This window comes from Castor canadensis, chromosome 1 (genome assembly GCF_047511655.1).
Source record: "Castor canadensis chromosome 1, mCasCan1.hap1v2, whole genome shotgun sequence".
Taxonomy (NCBI): domain Eukaryota; kingdom Metazoa; phylum Chordata; class Mammalia; order Rodentia; family Castoridae; genus Castor; species Castor canadensis.
This window is the reverse complement of record NC_133386.1, coordinates 70282111-70297443: the sequence shown is the minus strand read 5'-3', so window position 1 is coordinate 70297443 and position 15333 is coordinate 70282111.

The window sequence follows — 15333 nt, the reverse complement described above, 5'->3', positions numbered from 1 at the left end:
TTAATGTATAGATTGAAGTTGAAACTGAAGGGGTTGATTTTCATTTTAATTTTAGTTGATGGTGTGTCCTTTAACCCACAATTTAACTTAAAATACAGGATTTCACCCCTACCTGACCTTAGGTTCTGTGAAATGACAGTTCAGTCTAAGGGAAAGAAAAGTAGGCAGCACCTGCTGCAATAATTCTTTTTTTTTGCCTAGGTTTTCCTCCCAAAGCTCAAAGACCTCTATGTCTTTGATGGCTTTGTGAGAGAAGCAGGGGGAAACCTCCTCTGCCTGTATTTTTTTTTATCATGCCTTCCAGGCATTCTGTGGTTTGATCTGTGTTTCCTAACATAGCAACTCTGACATCTAATCCATTCAGTTTATTATCTATTGAAATACCTACCACCTGAAGTGAATTTATGTTGGCAGCAATGACTTCTGATAGAGATGTGGTTTATTTATTTATTTATTTTGGAAGACAGGTGAGTGTAAAAATTCCAAACTCACTCTCTGATGGTAACTCTTTGGCCTTTTCTCATGGTAAACTTTGCAAAAAATAAATAAAAAATAACTTCTGTGAAAACATTTGTTTTTATTTGTCGTTATCAAGTTGTGTTGTTCAAAAGCTAGAAATTTCAGAGGCTAACTATAAGAAAAATAGAAAAATGCATAAGGAAATCGAGTTATCATACCACAATAGAAACAGACTCTCAAAGATCCTAAGGGCATACCTTTCTTCTTTCTTTCTAACTCTCTCTCAGTGTTGAGTTACTTTTAACCTTTAGAATTTAATTTGTGAAAGATTATGGCTATGTCAAGCTTTGCTGAAACTGTACTTGTACAGTGTTTGCATGTTTTGTGTTTTGATGGGTCTGTTATGCTACCCTAAAGCTGAAATAGAAGAATGCATAAGGGATGGAACTGTGTAAAAGAAATATCCAAAAGGTCATAATGGCAAAATTTATTTTGATCTTTTGCATAATACATTTTGCTCCTTAAAACTTTCATTTCTGCCTTTTTGACTTACATTGCAAAATAAAACTGAGGTATTCCTTAAACTAAACTCTGTTTTGCACAAAATTTGAGCTGCTCACTCTGCCAGATATTTTTTTCTAAATATCTGAAAGATTTGGTTGTGTTGTGAATAGGTGTTGTTTCATCATGCTAATCAGAAAGACAAAGCAGACTATATCCAGTTTTGCTCTGTACCTATTTTAACTTTTGGTATACACCATATGATATCTTTAGGAAGAAACAGAATGAAAATTCTTTCCAAAATATAACAATCTATAAAGGTGAATCTTTGATAACTAAAATCATTTTATCAGTTCTGGCAATAGCTATGTACATTATTCAGTCTGAATGTTAGGAAACCAATACACATGCCCTTATTTTGTGAAGTGGGGTGGATTAGTGTTTGTAGAAATTCCTTTTAAAATGATTTTAAAAGGCAGCTTTTATGTATATATTGACATATTTTACATGATTTATCTATAACACTCCATCTTTTCTATTTCTTAAAATGAAGAGAATGATGGTTGTTATAGAAGATGGGGCATTTTTGCCAAAAAATTGAAGTTTTTAAAGAAATGATCTCATGGCTATTACGAAAGACATTCAAAGTTCTTAGTCCTGGGATTTGCACTTCCATTATATTAAGCTACATATGAGATGATGCTACTGAAAAAAATTATCCCTTTTCACTAATTTTATTTAGATAGCACTTGGGATGTACTTATATTTATTCTTTCATGTTGTGTTTGTCACTCATCTCTATTCCATGTTTTGAAAATACATTTGGTTCTAGACACAAGATACCACCTGGGCCTCCAGAGAGTTTGCCAAGTCATACAGGAGAGAGGTCCTAGAAGGAAGCAATGAAATACAGTAGTGAAAGTTTCTTGAATGGTTAAACTATATGGGAAGTGAGGAGGAAGAAGTGATAAGTAATAGTAGGTAATAAGAAAGGGCAAATTATAAGGTTCTATTGTCCTATAAAATAGGGCTTTATAGACTTCATCTAATAGAAATGTGGTCTCCAAGGTGTAGCATATGCCTCAACAGTGAACACAGTTATTTCATGGGTCATTCTCTCCTTAAGATACACCTTGAGACAAAATTTTGGGTGTGTGATTCTAGAAATCAATAGTTAGGATGCTAGCATGAAACGGGAGGGAAAGGATCTTTCTTGAGCAGGTTACTTCTATGTGCAACTGGTGATCTTTTCACCTGGGGAATGCTAGGAGACACTGTCTGTTATGCTTCAGAAGTAACCAAACAAAAGGGACCAAAGAACTGATATTATACACTGGTGCTCCTCAACCATGGTGTTCCCCTGGGACACTTATAGTGAATGTGTCTTGACCAGATTGACAAGCTTTGATGATGGATTCTACATAAATGGGAAGAAAATATGAAATCTTCCATTTATGTTTATTTTATCTGAATAATGAACTACTGTTTCATATGTAGGTGGACAGGTTTCAAACTCTTAACTTTATGTGAAATAGCCACCACCTTTATACAAGGTAAAAGTAGACCATGAAAAAGTAGGGCATGAATTCTTGACAATGTTGCTACTGTTCTTCATATAAATCTTACAAGATGGAGAAGCAACCTAAAATATATTTTCCAAAAAGCAAAGATTGAAATATCAATGAATAAGAAAGTAATCCAGGCTGGTGGAGTGCCTCAAGTGGTAGAGAGCCTGCCTAACAATCATAAGGCCCTGAGTTCAAACTCCAGTACCACCATCACCAAAAAAAAAAAAAAAGAAAACAAAATAACAAGATTTTTTTGCAGGTAATGTAGGGTATTATAAAGGTGTTTCCAAATATTTTTCAAAGAATAAGATTATTTGAAATGAGTGTCATTCAACATCAGAAATATGGAATCAGTCTAGCTGTCCTACATCTGATGAATGGACAAAGAAAATATAGAAAAGTGGAGCATTATTCACCAATAAAGACAATGAAATTATATCATTTATCTGTAGGAAATAGATAGAACAGGAGATTATTATGTTGAGCAAGATAAGCCAAGCTTAGAAAGATAACTATCCCATATGTGCACTCATATGTGAAATATAGGCATAAAATATAATAATATGACATGATTATAAAAGGGACACTGGTGGAGAGGGAACAAGTGAGATGGGAGAGGGATAACAAAAAGGGTGATGGGGATAAAAATGATCAAAATACATCATTTGTGTATGAAAATAGCATAATGAAACCCACTAAAAACTAAAGAGAAAGGAATAGTGGTGTTAGGAAAGTAATAGAATAAAGAGGATAAATTTGATTAAAGTACATGATATGAATTTATGGAAAATATCTCAAAGAAACCCTTTAGTGTAAGTAACATATACTAACAAAAAGAAGTAGGAATAATGTTGGGGTTGTCAGAAATAATGAACTCATCTAATATACAGTATAAGAATCTGCTGAAAACCCAGTGAGAAAATGGAATTCATACTTTTTCACTTGAGATTTGGAGTTAGATTCCTTATATCATCTCACATGGTATATCATTTTATAAACATATCAGCTTATAGGTGAGAATTAAAGCCAAGAGAGTAAAGGGGATTATTTGGAAAGAATGTGTAGAGCAACAAGAAAGAAGGCTCATGAACATTTAGATTGTTTTTTGTCAGGGACACAAGTAGTAGTAGGTCTTTGTGGTCTTGTGGAAGGAAGGCATGGAGGGAGAAGGGAGATAATGTGTGAAAATGAGAGATAATGAGTGTAACAGTGAAGAAAAGAAAAAAACAGGTTTTCAAGAATGACACATAGCACCTGGGGTGAGACAAGAGAAGGGTCACCACACCCCAGAAGTTAGAATAGCCAATGAAATAGTATGTGACCACATATGGGACAAACTGTATCCCCCATTTTTGTAACCTGCTCTAAATGTTATATGAGGAAGGCCTGCTTTGTTCTTGGGGCTCAGTCTTTGGATGCAAATCCTCTGAGTTGTTACCTGCCTCCTTAATAAACTTTCTTCCCAAAAGTTTTGTGCCCTGTCTTTCTGTTTGAGCCATACTACAACATTTCTTGGGGCTCATTCAGGATTTGGAGGGCAGTGGCTGGGAAGGGCCACCACTGTTAAGAACAACCGGATGTCTTGATCTGAGGGAAGGGAGACTATCTCCTGGAGAACCAACCAGGTGGAGTTCCAGCTGCATAAAGGAACTCAGAAAGGCTTGAGAACCAACTTGGGAGCCCTGCTCGTCAAACTGATAAGAACCCCAGATCAAATTCAGGCTGGCCTCAGGAGACAGAAGGGGAGTCTGAACAACTCCCAGTAGAGATACCTGAGTAACCCCATTTTGAGGTGGAGCCATGTCTCTCAGTTTTAGGGAGTGGGGTGAATGTATTGTGCTATGTGAAAATGTATGAAAGTGCAAGCTTGAGATGTAGCCCAGCTACAAAACAGGTGCAGAGTCCCAATCAGTGGGTCCATGGTGAACTCATATAGTCTAGGGTGAGCCCTAACAAGGCCTCTGCTCTGGGGTTTATCTAGATTCATTATGGCTAATAGCCACCTTAATTCCTGAGATGGGTGAAGTGAGTGGTGTTGTTTGTTTTCCCCTGTGTGCTGGAGAGGAGGACCCCTTACCTCCTCTTCATAACTCTCATCCCATCCATTTCTGTCTCTGTCTTGATGTGTGGTAATGGGAGGAATGGGAGGAGGTCAGAGTAAGAACACCCCCATAGAGTATATGCTTAAGAACTTTAAGAGAGGATTTAATGGAGATTACGAAGTCAAGCTGACTCCTGGCAAGCTTAGGACCTTCTGTGAAATAGACTGGCCTGCTTTTGGTATAGGATGGCACTTGGAGGAGTCATTAGATAAGGTCATAGTCAATAGGTTTTGGAAGTGGTTTTAGGGGATCTGGGACACCCAGATCAATTTCCTTATATTGATTGCTGGCATGATGCAGTCCTCAGTCGGCCCATGTGGCTAAAGCTCTACCTAGAGGAAGTATGTAGGGTCATAGTAGCCAGGGTGGCAGCAGCTTCCAAGTGCAGGAAAAAATATAGAAAGTCAGAGAAACCCATATTGCTGGGGGACCCCAAGGAGACTCTGCCCCCTTATGTGTCACTGTACCCACCTTTACCACCACCTTCTCCTTTGCCTCCATCCTCAGCAGCAAATACATCTGCAAGGCTGGGCCTAGGAGTAGGTTTGACTGCAACAACTCTACCTTCCTCAGGCCCCATGAACCTCATGCTCACTCTAAGCCCACCAGTCCTCACTCCACTTCTCCCTGTGAGACTGGTCCCTAAACTCAACCAGGGATATTTGAACAGTCCCCCTATGGGTATATTCTCTCCCCCAAGACCCACCATCCTGCAGATGCCCCTGGGAGAAGTCCAGGGCCCAATTTATTATGACCAGCATGGTAAGATACAAGGAGGAAGGCAGACATTCATCTAGCAGCCCTTTACCAACATAGTCCTCCTAAATTGGAAGTACCATACCCCTCGTTCATGGAAAACCCTGAGGCTCTGATGGATCTAATGTAATCCATCTTCCAAACTCATAAACCCACCTGGGCAGACTGCCAACATCTTCTTCTGACTCTATTTAATACTGAGGAGCAACACTATAACTTTGATGGCTCTAAAGTGGCTGGAACATTATGCCCCTGCAGGCATGCCCCTGCAGGATGGCACACATTTTGCCAGATACACAGTAGTGACTCTGGATGCTGTCACCAAAGCATGTCTGATGCCCATCAGGACCTCTGCACAAAATGCTGAGCTCATTGCTCTCGTGCAGGCACCCCAGCTCACTGCAGAAGTGCAGATAAACATATATATGGATCTAAATATGGAGTCTTTACTACCTTTCATGTCCATGTACCCATATATAAAGAAAGGGGGCTCATTAACTCAGGAGTTAAAAGTGTTAAGTATGGACAAGAAAGTATGGAATTTCTAGAAGCTGTAGGGACCCCTGAGGAAATAGTGGTCATGCACTGCTGAGGGGACTAGAATGGGGAGACAACAGCTGCCTGGGGAAACTGAAAAGTTGATATGGAAGCCAAGTGAGCAGCCTTCACAGGGAGACAAACATCAGCCTAACTGACAGCTGCCTTGTTCCCATGCCTTTATCTGAATGGGACCCAAGTATACTTCACAAGAACAGGCTTGGTTTGAGACCTGCCAGGCAGGTGGTGGAAATTTGCTGATGGTTATATTGCAATTCCAGAGTCGTTTTCTCCTACATTTGTCAAGCAGTTCCATGAAAGGAATTCACTCAGTGTGGACAGCACTCAAGGCTACCCTAACCCAGTATTTTTATGTCTCCAAGCTCTCCAGCATAAGTAAGGCAGTATGTGAGAGGTGCAGTCTTTGTTAAAAAAACAATTCCCAACAAAGGCCAAGAATGCCACCCCAGGTGCAAAGTGTTGGAGGAACTCTTTTTTGAGAACCTGATTATAGACTTTACTGAGATGCCATGGACCAGAGGATATAATTATTTGCTGGTGTTTGTCTGTATCTTCTCAGGATGGGTGGAAGTGGAAGCCTTCCTTACTTAGACTGAGAAAGCCCAGGAAGTGGTCAGGTGCCTGTAAAAGGAAATTGTCCCTCGGTTTGGAATACATGTGTCTATTAGATCAGACAATGGGCAAGCCTTCATGACTGAGGTGGTATAGTTGGTGGCCAAGGGCTTAGGAATAACTTAGAAGCTGAACATGCCTACCATCCTCAGAGTTCAGGGAAAGTAGAATATATGAACAGGACTCTAAATTGCAATTGGGAAAAATAGCCAGGAGACCCACCTACAATGGGATCAGTTACTTCCCATAGCCATCCTCAGGATCAGGTCTAGCCATTAGGTCACACCAAATGGATGGGTCTCCCTTTTTGAAATTCTTTTTGGGCATCCACCCCTTTAGTCAAGGGCCTGTGAGGGGACATAAGGAAATAGGTGATGTCACCCTGAGACAGCAAATGCAGGCCCTGGGGTTGACTTTCTCAAAAATCAATGACTGGGTAAGACAGAGACTCCTTGTTGGCCTGACACACCCTTATAAACCAGGGGATGGTGTTAGGGTAAAGGAATGGAATGTTCAACCACTAAAGCCCCACTAGAGGAGTTTTCATCCATCCCAACTTTGTTATCTAGTTAAGATAACAAAGATCATTCCCTGGATCCATCAAAGCTAAGTGAAGCTAGCTTTCTTCCAGTGGGAATGTATCTCTGGCCCAGCCTCACTGTGCAAGATCACCATCCAGAACACCTGTGCCCTTCCCCAGCAGGAGACAACAGGAGACCATGAATAATGAGATGCCAGCTCTGCTCTGGACATTCCAGAAGCTGACTAGTCTATGCATGGCAGAAGCTTGAGGAGTTGCCCATCTCACCTTGAGAATGAATCCTTTCTGTGTTTTGTTCTTGTTAATCTTGGTCAAATCTGTACTTGGGACCCCCAGGCCTTGGACTGGGACTGATGCATGTGCACTACCCAAGTGTAGTTACCAAAACTCTGGTTTTCCATACTTATTATTCTTCTGCAGGCACAGTTGTTGGGTCATGCACCCACAACCATACCACCTACTCAGTGTGCTATCATCATGGCCAGTATATGTTTTAACCCTATCTATCACCCTCAGAAGCAATGACTAGAGTTCTGAAGCTTCATCAGCACTTGGTTGCTCATTAGCCAGACACAGATTTACAACCCCAAAAACCCAGTATCTGTATACTTTGATGTGTGCGCTATCATAGCTAAAAACACTATCTATTGATCTCAAGGTATTGGAAACACCCGTGGAGGCCTAGCCTGGGTGTTGAACTTATATTCAAATGATATTCAACATTGAATATAAGTTCATTGAACATATTCAAATGATAAGTATATATGCTGGGGTCACAACTCTTGGCCATGAAATGGCATAGGCTGGAACTACTGCCCATACTGAAATTGTTTCATGAGCTTCCTGGCAAAAGGCAGAACCCTCCATCCTCCTTTAAAAAGCAGAAACAACCTTTAAGTGCTCTCTTGGCACCTGTAACCTCATGAATTTTACTATACTTAAGCCCTCAGATTGTGAACAGGGACTTAAAATTGGTATAGTGATAGATGGAAAGGGGCTTGATTCTGGGACTCTACTATGCCTTAAGTTAGTAACTATTACTCATGAGAACTCTTCATATCAGGTCTTTCAGTCTTTCTACGAGGAGATGCAAAGCAAGTTTCTCATCTCAGTTGAAACCAAACACCTATTCCTCTCACTAGCTGAGTCCATAACACAAACTCTAAATGTAACTTCATGTTATGTTTGTGGAAGAACAAATATGGGAGACCATTGGCCAGAGCAGGCAAGAGAACTAAACCCACAGGAGTCCTTTAATGAAACCACTTTCCGTAGCCCCATGGGGAAAGCATTTGACTCCTAAAACCCTCTATTATTGGGAATTACTGTATCTCCTGTCCAAAAGGACAATTCTCTATCCTGGTAGGGGATTTGATTTGCTTGGGACAAAAGTTTTACAGTGATACTGCTCAGGAGACTCAATAGTGGGGAGCTCCCAATAACACAAAGCCCCAGCCTCACTGGCTGCCTAACTTCCCTAACCTTGCAATAGTGTGGAATAATCTAACTGCAGGCATTGAGTGGTGGGTGTCTAAGGGGCTGTGCTGGATCCATGGGGAATGAGCTTACACAATCCTTCCCAACAACTGGTTCAGATCCTGTGTATTGGGCACTACCCAGCCTTCCTTCTTCTTGCTCTCCCTCATCAGACAAGATGAAAAATTAGGAGTCTTCATGTATGAGGAAAGGATAAATAGGCAAAAGCAAGATGACCTACCATACCAACAGGGGACTGGAGGGACAATGAATGGCCTCCAGAGAGGATCATTCAATATTACAGTCCTGCTACATGGTCAGAAGATGGATCCTGGGGCTACTGCACTCCAATCTATATGCTCAACTGCATCATTTGGCCTCAGGCAGTAGTTGAAATTATAGCTAGTGAAACAGCAAAAGCCCTCAACATATTAGCCAAACAACGAACTAAAATACTCAACGCCATCTACCAAAACCATTTGCCTCAGAGGGTGGGGTATGTGGAAAGTTCAATCTAAGTAACAGCTTTTTACAGACTGGTGATGACGGAAAGATAATTGAAGAGATTACCAACAAGATGAAAAAGTTCGCCCATGTCCCTATGCAGACCTGGAAGGGATAGAGTCCCGATACCTGTTCGGGGGCTGGTTCTCAACCCTAAGTAAGTTCAAGACCTTAATAGGGGCAATGTTCCTTGTCTTAGGAGCATGCCTGATATCACCCTGCCTAATCCTCTGGTACTGTGGTCCTTCAGGACTATTATGGAAGCCACTATAGAAGGAAAGACAGCTGCTCATGTAATGACACTGGAAATATAAACTCCTAGATCTAGATAATGCTCTTTGACCCAGAAGTGGGTCTGAGCATCCAAGGGGGGAATGTGGCAAGAAGACAGAGAGGAAGAAGGGAGATAATGAGTGATAATGAGAGATAATGAGTGTAATGAGTGTAACAATTAAAGAAAAAAACCAGTTTTGAAGAATGACACATAGCACCTGGGGTGAGAACAGAAAAGGGTCACCTCACCCGAGAGGTTAAAATAGCCAATGAAATAGTATGTGACCATGTATGGGATAAGCTGTACCCCCAATTTCTGTAACTTGCTCTAAATGATATATAAAGAAGGCCCCCTTTGTTCTTGGGGCTCAGACTTTGGAGCCCTCAGCTGAGTCACTGCAGCTTGCTTAATAAACTTGCTTCCCAAAACTTTGGTGCCCTGTCTGTCTGTCTGAGCCGTCCTACAACAGTCTATCAGGTAGAAGGTAGAAGGTGAGTTGTTTTGGAAGGACAGAACAATTATTTTTTTCATAATTTTGAATGTAAGAATAATGATAATTTTCATACAAATATCTTAAAGTTCTAATTAGTAGGTTCCTCACTCCTGTGCACTTGCTTCAAAGACTGTTAGTCCCTCTGAATGCTAACCCTCAGGAAGGACCATTCCCCTGGGTTTGTTTAACATGATTGGACCATGCTCATTTGTTGCTTATTTTTTAAGTGTTCTTATTTGAATTAGTATTGGTTTGTGCTGTATCCATACAGTAGGCATAATTTTAAAATGGTCCCAAATATGTTCTTGATCTCCAGATAACACTACTATAATTCTGTTCTTATATTGACCTTAGTTGGTGAGTGGGTCTGAACTGATCACATAATACATTCAAAGCAGAAACTTCCCTAATTGTGGCTGAGGGGGCAGTCAGAGAAATAAAGTATGAGAAAGATCTCACATGGTATCACTGCCATTGAAGGTGAAGGATCCATATGACAAGGAATGTGGTCAGCTTTAGGAACACTGAGGTCACTGGTCCCAAAGAACCAGGAATCTCAGTCCTACCACCATAAACAATTGAACTCTTCAAACAACCTGAATGTGATTAGGAGTGTTTTAAAAATATTATTTCTCCAGAGTCTTTGCGTAAGCGTTTAGCTAAATTTATTTCTGTGCCTCAACAGTGTGAGACACCAGGTAGGGAGACTGTGAATCTGGATATGCTGGGACAATTGAGACTGTAAGTGTAATAATTTTGTACAGCAGCCAAAAGCATGATTAGATGTTGTCAAAACGATGACCTAAAAATGTCAGTTTTATTGGGTTATATCCCATTTACCCCTAGTTCTGAGTCTTTATAAAATTTGTCAAAGAGAAGAATAAAGACTTTGATATTTTTCAGAATATAAAATAAAGCAAAACCATTTCTCCTGAAACAAGTCATGGACTTGCAAACAAGTGCCATTCACATTTTACACTGGAAATAAGGGGTTGGCAAGAGGCTGATACTATGTAAGTCAGCCCTCAAGAAGTGTAATATTCAAAGAGAAAATAAAAGGAATCTTTCTCAAATGTTGAGCTGAATACTGTGGGATATGTGTGCATACCATATAAAAGAACGGTCACAATTAGATACCTTTGGTCAGATATTTCATATTAAATTTTGGAAAAACCATTGATTTAAAGTGTGACTTAGTTTTTGCACAATGGAAGTTACACATATGGGGAAGAAATGCCTGATGCATTCTTCATTCTTTCATGACTGAACACCCATGAGATAGGAAAAAGTTTTTTTGTGTGGTTAAGATTATTTTGTAAGTCACAAGGAAAACTGAAATATGTACTAATGGACTATAAACTATGAGTGCAGAAAAGAAGGGCATTGTTTTAAAAATAGAAAATTTGCTCCTCAGTGCCAATACACTATAGCTTACTTCACAGCAAAGAGCAAAAATTTGCACCAAATCTCGACTCAGCATCTATGTATTGAACATTTTAAAAGTGATCAAAACTGCTTGTCTTATGAACTGAACAAAAATTGGGTTGAGCATAGTGATACATGCCTGCAATCCAAGCTACACAGGCAGCATAGGTAGGAGGAACATGTCTAAGGTCAACCCAGGCAAAAGTATGAGAGTCTGTCTAATCAATGAACTAAAAATCAAAAGGCCTGGGAGTGTGACTGAAGTGGTGCAGTGCTTACTGAGCAAGCTCAAGGCCCTGAGTTCAATATGAGTGTGTGTGTGTGTGTACACATATAATAAGATTTGGACATTACAAAGCTGACTTTACTTATTGAATTATTCTGTATATTGAAGGAAAGCTACCTCATAAATAGGCTGACACTATTAGAAATTGCTTTTTCCATGACTTTGTGACATGGAAAGTTGCACATATCAGTGACATCTTTCTGAAACTTTCCTATTCATTTGGTGGTATGGAATGTGTTCAAAAGCCACATCCAAATGCTGTAGACAAAGGAAGGCATACTTCATAAGACAAATCCTACCAAGTAGTGGGTTGGAGATATTTTCACAACTGTCATTCAACAATTTTTAGATTTCTCTGAATGTGATACTTTTTATAACTAGCAACAGACAAATTTCTGTAAGTAGTTTGAATGAAATGTTTTTCTGTAATTTTTGGTCTGTACTAGTCCCAAATTATTAGCACTCTTTGAAGAAGATATTGAATCCTTGTTGACATTCTGTTAAACTAAATTATGATGTAGAGTTTTCTAATTTGGAAGAAATACAAAAGAACAATGAAAAAATCTGAACATATGTGCATACAGACTGTACATACACATATGTCAAATTTGAATAGGAGTATGACCTATGGCTTAAATTATTTTTCTTTAATCATTTGTATAATGTCTGCATTGGGTTTTTTTTTTTCTCTCATTGGTTTAACGCATCTATTATTTGTAACATTACACATTACACTTCTTTTAGTATTTAAAATTGTGATTAGTTTTAGCTTAATTTATTAAGACTGGAAAACTGGCATGTGCACCTAAGGAGCTCAGGTTTCTTTTTTCCCTGATTCATCTAACTAGCTTTCGAAGAGAAAAATAAACGTGCACACAAACAGGGGTAGAACCAAGACAAATTATTCTATTAAAAGGCTGTGAAGCTGCCAAGGGAGGTGGTGTGTACAATATAATTATCAGTTTTGTACTTTAGCCTGGCTGTAATACACATGATACCTAAGATTCTTTGTTTTCTAGCATGAAATTTGCATGAATGCTCTCATTCTGTAAGCATTTCATATTCTTTTTGGAAAATCAGCTCTGAGCCAAAGGCAAACTTTTTTATCATGAAATTGTTTCTTGTTTATTTTATTTATTTCTTGCCAAATTATCTTACTTCAGATATTTCTGGGCATTTCAAAATTCTAAATGACTGGTAAGTCATCAAAATAGTTACCAAAAAAAAAAAAAATCAGCCACACATGTAAAAATGCACTTGTTACAGAGAAGAGTAAACAATAGCACAAACAGTGTCTCAGTCCAGGGCTGTGTGCTCCTCCCAGGTGAGACAAGAGGAAGAACAAGTGTTGTTCCCATTGATGTTCATAATAAATCATCATTCAGGAGATTCTGTCAATAGCACACTGCCCCCAATCGCCTCATGCCTGCAGCGTTACGTTCATGCTATTGCAACTAGATGAGCTATCAAAGCCTCATGCAGTCAAAGAGAGGAGTTTAAAGAGATACAATAACAGTCGATTTGCAAACAGTCCAAACCTTTAGCTTCTTTCCCCTTTCCAAAAGTGTGCAGTGAATTTACATTAACACCTGCTATTGGAGATGAAAGAATGGATTTTGCACTGCAAGGAGAAAGCCAATTCCTCCTATAGAGTGACTCATTTCCCTAAATTGTGGAAATTATGCTGAACTGGAGGCGGCATGTTTCATGCAGTATATTGGGTCAAATTTGGATTTTCAAAAATAAAATTGGCAGTATATAATTTAACACAAAGAACTCAGAAGTCCTGCCTCTGAATATCTGCTACATAATCACCAGGTTAAATCCACTCTGTGAGCAGATAATTTTTATTGTCCAAGGATAATTTATATCTATAGACTTTTTACCACATACTCATTCAGATTACTGTGACATCTAAGATTTTCATGCCGTTAAATTCAATTTATTGTGGAACATAAGGGCAATTAAGGGATAGGAGATGACATTATATTGCATCAAAGTGAACTACAGGAAAAAGAGGAGTACACTGCTAGTAATTTGTTATACATGAACATAATTTGGAGTATTTTTCCCATAATCAAGAGACAGATACTATTTCTACCAATTTACAATGTGTCAAACCATTTATGTAGAGCTTAAAAAGTCAATAAATCACTAAATGAATGTTGCAATGAATAAGGATATAACAAACTAAAAATTCTAAAATTCAGAAGAATATCACGCATATCACAAAATCTATAAATATTAGTCAGCTCTGAAATACCTGTATGACTAGTACATTAGATACATATTTCCCTCTATGTTTCTAATGCTATATTAGTTTTCTTATGCTCATTGGCAACTTTCCAGTTATATTCAAAGGACTTACAGAATTTCAAATTTATTTCCAGGTCATTCTTCCAAATTGATAAGCCATTATTAACATTTTAGTTGCGTGAATGGACCTATTGAGGTGTTAAAATAATAATCAAGTGTCATTAGGAATTAACTGACACAGAGTGAAGTTCCCAGACTGAAAGACTCCAGGATACCTCACAGAAAAATTGTCCCTGAATTTGACATCTTTAGACTTGTGCTCATCAGAACTGAGTTCTCTTCTGTGCAAATGGAAATGATAATGCAGATTGATGTCTTAGATGACTAAGTGCCAAGATTTATACCTTGTTGAATGTCTGTTTGTGGAATGTCAGAACAGCTGCCCTCCACATGTGTGGATATGTCAATGTGTGTGTATTCCTGTCTATTTATCTGCTGAACTTCCCTTCTTATAAGGTTGTAAATTATTTTTGTAGTCACAATACTAACTTTTGTTGCTTAATTGCAATGCAAACTTCTTTCCCCAATTTATTGTATGTTAGCTTTGTATTTTGATGGCTGCTCATACGGAAAAGAAGTTTAAATTTAATATATCCTATCTACTATATTTTGCTATAGGTACATGCAGAAAATGCATATGGAAGCACTCAGCTTACTATTTGGGGGAGGGAGGAAAAAGATAACTTGTAAAGAACTTTGGCTATTTCTGTAATGTTTTTATTTCATTAAAAAAGAAGGCTTACTGCAAATTTCAATATTTTAAGCATGAATATTAGGAATATAGAGCTCTTATATTTTTCTGTAAGAATTTTAGCATTTTTAATACAGTAACCTTATAACTAACACATATATGTATACCCATACATGGTGTACTGTTGGTGGGATGTCATCCACTCTTCCTCTGCCATTCAGTGTTGCCTCAATCAGGGTAACAGTAAAGAGGAAACAACTGGCTGGCATGGGTCAAAAAGATCAGGGAGCATCTGGCTCTGTGGCTCAGCACTGCCCACTGTAATCAATACAAGGATCTACATTCAGGTTACCTTAATCTTTTCTGTCAAATGTAGTTCTTTCTAATTAAGGATCCATCTTGGGCATAACATGGATGGGAGGCAAAGACTTTCAAAGAGACTCTTGAAGCAGGGCATTTGAAAAATCCTCAAAATATATAACAATGTTTTTCTGAGAATGTGATGACACGTATTTTACAGCTGCTGCTATGATGCAAACATAAAATACAGTGGGAAAAATAAGGTAAGGATTTGGCTAGAGATGCTTACTATTTTTTGAGGAAATATGATTGACATTTCAAAGGCCAGTATCAAAGACCTGAAGTTATGCATAAGAACATGTAAAAAGAAAAAAATGTGGGATTTAAATAGCAAGGAAACAGACACTGTATTGCTGGTCTGGCATATCAAGACTGGTTACAAAGTTATGATGCAAAAGATCAGGCAACAAA